Genomic DNA, 7,547 nt, shown 5'->3' with positions numbered 1-7,547 from the left:
CAGGCAGGGGCTGCAGGGGGGACTGGGGAGAAGAAGGGGGGGGAACTGGGGATAAGGGAGGGACCCCCCCCCCATCCCTTCCACCCTGCAAGCGGCTTTATTCCTCTTGGTTTTGCTGGTTGTTTGTTTTAATTCTTATTTTTCTAATTAATGTAATGTAATGTGGTGAGAGGAAAAGCCTCCCAGCCCCCCCGCTTCCCCGTCTCTTGCCGTCCCTTTCCAGCTGCTCTATTCCCGGGAAAACCTTCCCCCCAGTCCCACAAGGAATATCTGACCTTGGGCATCGCCTTGTCCATGGGCACCCTAAGGACAGCGGGACCCCCGGGACCCCCCAGCACGGGCTTTCTGGTGTCTCCCCAGAGCGTGCGGGGGCTTCTGGTGGTAGGAACGTCAGGATAAGGATGGGAAGATCCTCCTGGAGGCCCGGGAAAGGGGAGAATGTGCCCCATGAGATGATTTATTTCACTGCTCTGAGCCTTTTTTAATTTTCCATGAGCATCCTCAGCCCGGGTGATGGATGCCTGGTGATCCCAAAGGGGTAGGGGGAACCCGTCCCGGTGGCTCCATCCACACATGCCCCGGGTCCTGGTTCAGGACACCAATAAACCCCCTCCCACCCCACCTCATGCACCTTCTCCCACGGGGTGAGCTTGTTCCTGCAGAAGAATGAGGATGTTTGTCCTCAAATGGGCTTTGGTGGGGTGAGCTTATGGGGTTTGGTTGTGCTGAGGAGTGGAGAACAAAGGAAACATCTTCTGCTGGGAGGGTATGTCTGCTGCTAAGCTTGGGCACTGGGCATGGGTTGCATCTGTTGGGATAGTGGAGCAATACCTGTGCAGTCCTGGGTCAGTGCCGGGCTGCTTGGTCCCCGTCTCTTAATGAGGTGAGCTAATTAAAGCATGATCTCCTGATGGTGGAGATTTTGGGACAGCCTGGCAGAATTTGGCCATCTGCTCCACCACCCTTGGAGGTGCAGAGGCTGGTGGTGGAGCAGGGGGATGGCCCAGGGGAGATCCATGCAGGTCCCTGCGCTGGAGCTCTGGGGTTGGAGATGGGCTGTGCAGGGGGATGTGAGGGCTGGGATTGGCCTGCAAGTCAACGTGGACTCGTCGTGTTGCAGTGCAATCGCACTTCTCCGTGCATTGCAATTCCCAGTACAATTCCCGTTGTGTTGCAGCTCTCCACAGCACGTGCTGAATCCCAGCCTGGGAAGTGCCAGGATCTTTGAGCAGAGGACTTGGAGGTGAACTCACCTCTGGAGATGCCTCCTCCAGCCAGTGCTGGCTCCTCTGGTATTGCCACCCTGGCTCCTAACAACCTATAACAAACTCCCAAGGTCATTACAAGTGATGGGATGGGATTGATGCACTTTGCTGGACCCTGTGCTTAATTATCAGTGTTGTTAGTGGGCTGCTCACTCCCCCAGCTCCGGGCAAGGATTTAATAGCTACAGGTGAGGCACCGGATCCCACTAGGACACAGGCTGAGAGCTCTGCACACGTAAAATAAGAAGAGGAACCATCCACAGACACTAATTTTAAGGGATGTCCACCACAGAGATCTGTGCGTGGGGTGTCCACAGGAGCTGGGACCACCCTTCTGGTCTCCAGCCCAGCCGGGGAGTAGAAACATTTATTTAAGTCCATTTTATACTCTGGATCAGCCACACTTAGGTCTCCAAGTTTGCATATTTTCAGCTTGTGTTGTCCCCACACTTGCCACCAGCAGCAAAGGTGGATGCCAGGCTTTTTTCAGGGAGGTTTCAGTCCACAGCCACTCTCATGTTAGATAAATTAAATTGAATTAATTAATTAAAACAAATTATTTGGTGATGCCTCTAAATCCCACATCTTCTGTTGCTTATCCTCTTGTGTGAGGCAACAGTCCTTTACCCTTGAGTATTTCGGAGCTGGAAGGTTTGTTCATGAGGGCTTTTTCCATCTCACTTTATTTTAAAAATCTAAATAATTGTGTTAAATTCCCCAACCCCTTTTAGTTGCTCTCTGAGTGCAGCACAGCGGCTACGTAAGGGGCAGGGATGCAGAGATTGGCATCTGTATGGAGACCCCATCCTGGGCTGGGGGCCCTCATCCATCACTGACACAAGCAGGTTGGATTTTGCAGTGAGCACAGGAAATTATTTCACACTTTCATCCTCTCTTTGCAACTTCTGCTTCTCTTTTTGTGGACTTTTCTTTTTAACCTCCCCTTGTGCACTCGGGCACCAGTGGCCTCTCCCTCCTCCAGCTGAGATCTTCATGGTTCTCAAGGTTTTTCTAGGAAAACCTTGTGTCTTCTTGGGAGGGAAAAGAGGAAAAAAAACCGGACCCCAAAAAAGCTCAGTTCTTGCTAATCCAGCTGCTGATCTTGCGTGTGATCAGGATTGGGCTGAAAAGTTTCCTTGGAGGAAGGAGAAAGGGATTTGGCCAGTGAGGAGCAGCAGAACCGGAGGAGGAGCTCCCCCCTCCATCCTGGTTTTGCTCTGGACTTGTTGGATGCTGGGAGTGATTCCGGGCTGGTGCTGGTGGCGGCTCCTTTCCAGGATGTGTGTTGCTGGTGAGCGCAGCTCCCGGCGGGCCTGGTGCAGGAGGGGGACCATGGAGCTGCCTGGAAGGTGGGTAGGAGCTGGGGAGGTGCTCCCTGTCCCACAGGCTTACAGATGGTTTGTTCCATTGGCTCTTCCATGTCATCCCAAGGATGCCGGGATGCTCCTGGGTTTCCTGAGCTGCTCTCCAGGCCCATCCCGGGATGCAGCTGGTGCCGATGCTCCGGGGTGGGATACAGCAATCCCAGGGGATGGATGATGCAGCCTGAGGCAAAGCCAGGCTGTTTTACACAAGGCAGCCCTGCAGGAGGACACTGCCCCACACCACGCCTGCAAAATTGTATCAACAAACCTAAGGAGACGTTTCTCCTTTTTCGTCGGGTGTTTTGTTTTAGTTGTAAATCGGAATCTGCCCCAGTCACCGAGTCATGTCTGGGTAGCACTGAGCGGGGAGCTGCCACCTTTCCTCTTCCTTTCTTGAGGGTTTAAAAATATATATGCTGAAGCTTGGGGTTTTTTTTCCCTTAATCTTGGGTCTGTGAAGGAGGCTCTAACCTGAGCTCACGTCGTTGGAATTCCCTGCCTGGAAGAGGCTCCCGCCTCCAATCGCTTCCAGATGCTGTTCTTGCTTGGGCTCTTCCCCTTTGCAAAATGTCTCCCTGGCTCCTCTGCAGCCCGGCCTGAGTTTTTGGGGCATTTTTGGTTGAAACTGGAGCATGATGCTGGTTGTACCTCACCCCGTGGCCTTGCACAAGCCCCGGATCCTGCCATGGGTTTTGAGCTGCTTGCGACATTTCCATCGGGTGGTTGGGTTTTAAAATTTATTTAATTTTTTTAAAAAAATGTTTCCTTTTTAATTTCTATTCTGAGCTGAGGTTTGGGGCTTGGGAGCACTGCTGCATCCTGCTGTTAGGGCAGAGCTTCCCTGAGCCTCCAAAGAAGGGGAAACTGAGGCAGAAAACAAGAGTTGAGGATCCTTCAATGCTGCAAATCTGCTGCTCCGGGGTGTTGCTGCTGCACTTTGGGTGCATCCCTGTGGCAAGTCATAAAAAGCCTCTGTCCAGGTATTAAAATCCCATCCCGGCAGCTCCATGGCTGTTGGGCTCATCCAGTCCCCCCAGCACAGGGTTTGTGTTGTGGGATTTTATGGCACTGGGATGGACCTGGACCCGCCTGTGGGAAAAATGGGGTGGAAAGTGAGAAATAAGTGGGAAAAATGCCCAGAGAGGGGCTGCAGGGTCAAAGGAGGACAAGGACATGGTGTCAGAAATGAAAAGGAGCGAAGGACTTGAAGGGTTAAATGTGATGCTGGTGCCAGGGAAAAGTGGAGAACAAGGAGTCAGGAATGGAGCCAAGGGGCTGGGAAGTCCTCAGGCCCATCCCTGTGCGATAACTGGGCGCTGCTTCGGAACAAAAAATAGAGGAGGAAAAAAGAGACAAAGAAGTGGCTGTTCATGCACATTTGGGCTCAACAGGTTCCCACCCCGGCTGGGGCCGGGTGACAAGCTCTGGCATTCAGGGTGGGGGGAGCTGGGGGTGCCCAAGAGCCCCTGTTTGAAAGTGCACTATTTATGAAAAACAACAACAACAACCAAACAAACGAACACACACAAAAAAACCCATGAGGATTTTGGGGTGCGTGGCACCATCTTTGGGTGGAGGGAGGATAAAACCTGTCAACTCCCCCAAAAAAATTCAGTTTTTATTAATCCTTCCAGTCCTTCAGCAGCTGGGGCTTCCCAGGCCCCTTTGCTGCCTAATTAAAAAAGTTGCTGCTGAATTCCAATGGCATTTACAAGTTAAATTGACAGATTATCTGCATGATGCAAATGTGTGTTTAAATCTTAATTATTTATTTGCTGGGCTCGCCTGAGTGGGGGGAGTGTCTGCAGAGCCTCGGGATGCTCTTCTCTTGGAGGCACAGAAAAGAAATAAACCCAAAACAGGCTTTTTTTTTTTCTGTCAGGTGGGTGATGCTGAACACCCCACGCTTGGAAACAGCGGCGATTTTTTGTGCTTATTTAATCCCTTTTTATTTTTCGGGGGGGGCGAGGGGGGTGGGTTTGTCGTGGGAGGCTGGTCCTGAAATAGCAGTTTTATTTTTAGGTTGGTGGCTGGTTTGGATAATCCGGCTTGTAGCTTTGGTTTTCCTCCCATTCTCGGGGATTTAATACGAACAGGTATAAAAGGTTTAATCAATTATTAATTTAGGGGGAAAAAAACCCCCACAGATGAGGGGGGAGGTTTGAGGTTGTTCTGGGGGTGGCTTTTCCTGGCCAAGGAACATCCGTTGGGATGAAGATCAGCAGGGAAACCTCTGCTGAAAAGGAATCACATCCCGCTCAGGAATTTCGCGAAGGAAGCGGCCGGATTATCTCCCACTAAATACCTGCCCGGGGAATAAACCCTGTGCGGGGTGATAGGATCGGGGTGACGTGAGGGATGTGCCAGACTTGGAAACTTCTCGCTCCTGCCAAGTAGGGGCGGTTTCTTTGGAGGAGGAGGAGGAGGATGAGCTCACCTGGGTTTTATTCCCCTCCCAGCCTGGGTTTTGCTCTCTTCCCCCTTGGGAGGGAATTTTCTGGCAGGAGAGCGGTGATGGAGCAGGGACGGGCAGGGACGGCTGCTGCGCTTCAGGTCTGGCTGCTCAAACGCTGCCACCACCTCCCCCTCCTCTTTTTTAACAGTCCCCCCCGAGGGTCCTGGCAGGGAGGATGATGGGTGGGAGGGATCTGGCAGCTCTTCCCTGTCCCTTCTTCTGCTGCATGTCCCCACTATTCCTGCGGTGATGCTGAACCCCCCACGCTTGGAAACAGCGGCGTTTTTTTGTGCTTATTTAATCCCTTTTTATTTTTCGGGGGGGGCGGGGGGGGTGGGTTTGTCGTGGGAGGCTGGTCCTGAAATAGCAGTTTTATTTTTAGGTTGGTGGCTGGTTTGGATAATCCGGCTTGTAGCTTTGGTTTTCCTCCCATTCTCGGGGGTTTAATATGAACAGGTATAAAAGGTTTAATCAATTATTAATTTAGGGGGAAAAAAACCCCCACAGATGAGGGGGGAGGTTTGAGGTTGTTCTGGGGGTGGCTTTTCCTGGCCAAGGAACATCCGTTGGGACGAAGATCAGCAGGGAAACCTCTGCTGAAAAGGAATCACATCCCGCTCAGGAATTTCGCGAAGGAAGCGGCCGGATTATCTCCCACTAAATACCTGCCCGGGGAATAAACCCTGTGCGGGGTGATAGGATCGGGGTGACGTGAGGGATGTGCCAGACTTGGAAACTTCTCGCTCCTGCCAAGTAGGGGCGGTTTCTTTGGAGGAGGAGGATGAGCTCACCTGGGTTTTATTCCCCTCCCAGCCTGGGTTTTGCTCTCTTCCCCCTTGGGAGGGAATTTTCTGGCAGGAGAGCGGTGATGGAGCAGGGACGGGCAGGGACGGCTGCTGCGCTTCAGGTCTGGCTGCTCAAACGCTGCCACCACCTCCCCCTCCTCTTTTTTAACAGTCCCCCCCGAGGGTCCTGGCAGGGAGGATGATGGGTGGGAGGGATCTGGCAGCTCTTCCCTGTCCCTTCTTCTGCTGCATGTCCCCACTATTCCTGCATCCCCCCCGGATTCTCCAGCAGAAGGGATGTGGCTGCATGTTGTTTTTTTCTTCCACCCGAAGCCACGAGCATCCTGGTGGGCATACAGAGATGCTGGGCAGAGGATGTGGTGTCTTTCTTCCCCCCTTAAGTTTGAAAATTGTTATTTAAATGCAACCAGGAGGCAGGAGGGTAAACTGAGGACGGAAGGGAAACGGAGGCAGGCAGCCTAGCTGGGAGCCTGGGGAGGAAACAGCAGAATTCAGCTATGGGGCTCTGGGATACGGGATGTTCATTTTCTGCTGGGATGGGTTTTGCTGCTGGCTCTGGGCCTGCTGGACGCCTGGACCACGATGGGTTTTATCTGGACCTTGGGCTGGGAAACAATCCTGGGAAGACTGGTGGGGATCCAGCTCCTGGCTCTTCCAGTCAAGCTGGAAAGACCAGCTCCAGGCAAGGCCTTGGGTCCTCCTGGGTGCTTGAAGGGAACACAGTCTCCTGCTTATCCTGGGCTGCATTGTCCTGTTGGGAATATTGGAGACATCCCTTTGCCCACCTCTAGGCAGCTCCGAGCATCCCCTCTTCCTTCCTCTGTTCCTCCTCCTGGGCTGGGTGCTGCTCCATGGAACACTTTAGCAGGAGCTCCCTGGGGTGACTTTAACCTCATAGGGAATCCTGTAACTCGTGGCTCCATAGCAGCCACTGTGTTGGATGCTCCTTTGGATTCAGACCTGCTGGAAAGACCCTGGGAACAGGAAGGTGAATTTTTTTGGCACTTACAGACCCAGCTGCTTTCACTGCCCATTGTCCCCAGCCCTCTGGATTCATCCCACCGCCCTCAAGAAAATGGTGGAGGTAGGAGAAAGCAGAGCCGGGGAGGGAAGATGTGGCACTGGGATGGAGCCATCCCTCATCTTCCCAGGGGAAGCATGCAGCAAATGGGGCATTAAGAGTGAAACGTGCCTTGGGAGGGGCTTGGTGGCTCCTGGCATCTCCTGCCTTCAGCTGGAGAAGGTGTGGAGAGGGAAGAAAACCTCCTGCCCTTTTGAGTTTCCCTTTGGAACAGGAGCAGAAGCTTTGATGATACCCTGCAGGGCCTGTCCAGGCCACCTGTCCCCACCTGCATCCCACTTCCTGGCACCAAACCAGGATTGTTCCTTGTGTTGTTTTTTGGGATGAGCTGGGACTGCTGCTGTCCCATGTCCATCCCACCAGGTGGCTTGTTTTCCCCCTTCTGCTAATGAGCTGGGGTAATTAAGATGACTGCAGAGCTGCTGGCCCTGCAGAGAGGCTTTCCTTTGAAAGGTTTCTGTGCCTGGTGGCATCTCAGCAGGGTTTTTCCTTCCCCCAGTCGTCGGGATCTTGCACCAAGGATGCAGAATTGGGCAAGTTTTGGGGGAACTGATGCTGGAGCTGTGGGATTAAGGA

The sequence above is a fragment of the Chaetura pelagica genome, unplaced genomic scaffold (genome assembly GCF_000747805.2).
Source record: "Chaetura pelagica isolate M959 unplaced genomic scaffold, ChaPel_1.0 scaffold32, whole genome shotgun sequence".
Lineage (NCBI taxonomy): Eukaryota > Metazoa > Chordata > Aves > Apodiformes > Apodidae > Chaetura > Chaetura pelagica.
The sequence above is the reverse complement of the archived record's forward strand: the minus strand, read 5'-3'. Positions refer to the sequence as shown.